Source organism: Salvelinus sp. IW2-2015, linkage group LG15 (genome assembly GCF_002910315.2).
Source record: "Salvelinus sp. IW2-2015 linkage group LG15, ASM291031v2, whole genome shotgun sequence".
Taxonomy (NCBI): Eukaryota; Metazoa; Chordata; class Actinopteri; order Salmoniformes; family Salmonidae; genus Salvelinus; species Salvelinus sp. IW2-2015.
Window position 1 is genome coordinate 64,264,156 of NC_036855.1, and position 4,056 is coordinate 64,268,211.

Here is a 4,056-nt window from a genome sequence, read left to right on the forward strand (position 1 = left end):
CCCGGTGATGTACTGGGCCGTACGCACTACCCTCTGTAGTTCCTTGTGGTCGGAGGCCGAGCAGTTGCTATTCCAGGCAGTGATGAAACTCGTCAGGATGCCCTCGATGGTGCAGCTGTAGAACCTTTTGAGGATCTGAGGACCCATACTAYAWCTTTTCAGTTTCCTAAGGGTGAATAGGTTTTGTCGTGCCTTCTTCACAACTGTCTTGGTGTGCTTGGACAATGTTAGTTTGTGATGTGGACGCCAAGTTACTTGAAGCTCTCAACCTGCTCCACTACAGCCCCATCGATGAGAATAGGGGCGTCCTCTTTTTCCTGTAGTCCACAATCATCTCCTTTGTCATTTGAGGTGAACAAGAGGCTGTTACTGATTTTAGGGTCCTGAGAGGTCAGAAGCATGTGACATGGTCATGTAGTCCATGGATGGTGTATCCACAGGGCTAGACACTTGTTCAGTGTCCTCCGACTCTCCCTCAGTAGGACCGTGATGCTACCTCCCTCTAGCCTGCAGATGGTGCTGTTTTAAAATGTATGGCTGCACTAAACCGTTATTATTGTCATACTATTCTATAACTCGTTAATGATCCATCTCATCTACAAAATAATACATCTTAGGATATTGACCATAGACATCGGCTTTGTGATGATGTATGATGTTACTGTAGACCTTTGAAATATCACATGTTTCACTGAAAATTCTATTTTGGTCATCCACACAAATTGTTTTGATCACTCAATTTTGGTTTCTAGTCTTTTTTAAATGTTTGCATCCTCTCCAATTCATTCCCGCAGCCTAGAACCATTGAGATGTATGGCTATTTCTCCCCATAGGACCAGAAATGAACCAGACTTAAACATCTGAAAAATAAAAGCCCTGGAGGCTCATACAGTAGTCTGTGCAGAAGTGCTCCTAACTAACGCTGTGTAACTCACAAGACTCCAATATGATTAAGTACATTGTTTGTGCATTAGTTAAGTACAGTTGTGGTCAAATGAACYTTGCATCAGAGCTGTGCTCAGTCAATCAGCATGCAATTATTCTGTGTGTGTACTTTATTCATACAGGCTGTGAGCCAGAGAGAGACACTCACACCCCTCACAGACTGTCTGTCTGAGGCTTTCGCACACAGGAGACTGCCCCAGAACCATACATACAGTACTGTTTCCTACCTTTTAGTCCTGGGATTTCCTCTCCTGGCTCTCTGGACTGTGTTCCCAGTAAGAGCAGGAGGAGACTGAATCAAAACAGAGAGTGACTCAATCAACAATAATATACACTCTGTCTGGATCCATTTTCTATACTCAACAAGGTGATGTGCTCTCTCTCTCTCTCTCTCTCTCTCTCTCCCTCTCTTCCTTTCTTTACGAGAATAGAAAATTGCACATCTAATGAAATCCAATTTTATATTTCATTCTGAGAACCACAATAAACAGAGAACAAGCAGTAAATAAGCTTTTCAAAAAGCTGATTACCGAAGCAATTTATTGCCAAGTCCAGGGCCATGGCAAAGCAGAAAAGGCGGCTGGGAAGGGGGGCACATTCCAGATCTCTTCTCCTTCCAGCTTTTTGCCTGCCATGTGATTAGCTTGGCTGTTTTGTGAGGAGCCAATCTGATCAACTTATTTTACCACATAATGCCCCGTCTCCTAGAGAAAATGGTTAAAAAAGGATTGTGATTGAGGTCGTCAATGCATCCATTAGTGGGGTAAATGAAGTGGAATTCAAGGCTACTCTATTACCAAGGTCTATTTTCATTGTGCGGATCTGTTTTCCACACAACAGAGGCCTGCACCTCAAGGCTGATTACAGTAATGACATTTCTCAACCCAAATAGTGCTGATGTTCCCGATTGGAATAGAGGCACCCTAGTGTCCGCCACTGAATAACACTTACCTGTCCCTTTGCCTCGCAGCACAAAGGTTCCCTCTGAGGGTTTAGATAGATTGTCTCCCAATTACTGCTGTATCATATTATTCTGTTACGCTCATTTGCACAAAAAAAGTGCTAAACAATCATTTTATATTGCTTTGTTTTTCTAGTGATCGAGCTATTCATCTTATGTATTACACAGTACCAGTCAAAAGTTTGMACCCACCTACTCATTCAAGGGTTTTTCTTTATTTTTACTATTTTCAACATTGTAGAATAATAGTGAAGACATCAAAACTATGAAATAAAACATATGGAATCATATAGTAACCAGAAAAGTGTTAAATAAATCAAAATATATGTTATATTTGAGATTCTTCAAAGTAGCCACCCTTTGCCTTGATGACAYCTTTGCACACGCTTGGCATTCTCTCAACCAGCTTCACCTGGAATTATTTTCCAACAGTCTTGAAGGAGTTCCCACATATGCTGAACACTTGTTGGCTGCTTTTTCTTCACTCTGTGGTCCAACTCATCCCAAACCATCTCAATTGGGTTGAGGTCGGGTGATTGTGGAGGCCAGGTCATCTGATGCAACACTCCATCACTCCCCTTCTTGGTCAAATAGCCCTTACACAGCCTGGATGTGTGTTGGGTCATTGTCCTGTTGAAAAACAAATGATAGTCCCACGAAGCGCAAACCAGATGGGATGGCGTATCGCCTTGAATTCTAAATAAATCACAGACAGCGTCAACAGCAAAGCACCCCCACACCATCACACCTCCTCCTCCATTTTTCACGGTGGGAAGCACACATGCTGAGATAATCCTTTCACCTACTCTGCGTCTCACAAAGACATGGCAGTTGGAACCAAAAATCTCTAATTTGGACTCCTCAGACCAATGTACAGATTTCCACCGGTCTAATGTCCATTGCTCGTATTTCTTGGCCCAAGCAAGTCTGGCCCAAGTACAAAGCTTTCATCAAGGCAAAGGGTGGCTACTTTGAAGAATCTCAAATATAACATACAGTGGGGAGAACAAGTATTTGATACACTGCCGATTTTGCAGGTTTTCCTACTTACAAAGCATGTAGAGGTCTGTAATTTTTATCATAGGTACACTTCAACTGTGAGAGACAGAATCTAAAAGAAAAATCCAGAAAATCACATTGTATGATTTTTAAGTAATTCCTTTGCATTTTATTGCATGACATAAGTATTTGATACATCAGAAAAGCAGAACTTAATATTTGGTACAGAAACCTTTGTTTCATTACAGAGATCATACGTTTCCTGTAGTTCTTGACCGGTTTGCACACACTGCAGCAGGGATTTTGGCCCACTCCTCCATACAGACCTTCTCCAGATCCTTCAGGTTTCGGGGCTGTCGCTGGCAATACGGAATTTCAGCTCCCTCCAAAGATTTTCTATTGGATTCAGGTCTGGAGACTGGCTAGACCACTCCAGGACCTTGAGATGCTTTTTTACGGAGCCACTCCTTAGTTGCTCTGGCTGTGTGTTTCGGGTCGTTGTCATGCTGGAAGACCCAGCCACGACCCATCTTCAATGCTCTTACTGAGGGAAGGAGGTTGTTGGCCAAGATCTCGCGATACATGGCCCCATCCATCCTCCCTCAATACGGTGCAGTCGTCCTGTCCCCTTTGCAGAAAAGCAGCCCAAAGAATGATGTTTCCACCTCCATGCTTCACGTTTGGGATGGGTTCTTGGGGTTGTACTCATCCTTCTTCTTCCTCCAAACACAGCGAGTGGAGTTTAGACCAAAAAGTTATATTTTTGTCTCATCAGACCACATGACCTTCTCCCATTCCTCCTCTGGATCATCCAGATGGTCATTGGCAAACTTCAGACGGGCCTGGACATGCGCTGGCTTGAGCAGGGGACCTTGCGTGCGCTGCAGGATTTTAATCCATGACGGCGTAGTGTGTTACTAATGGTTTTCTTAGAGACTGTGGTCCCAGCTCTCTTCAGGTCATTGACCAGGTCCTGCCGTGTAGTTCTGGGCTGATCCCTCACCTTCCTCATGATCATTGATGCCCCACGAGGTGATATCTTGCATGGAGCCCCAGACCGAGGGTGATTGACCGTCATCTTGAACTTCTTCCATTTTCTAATATATTGCGAACACGGCCAACCATTGTTAACGTGCTCTCACCAAGCTGCT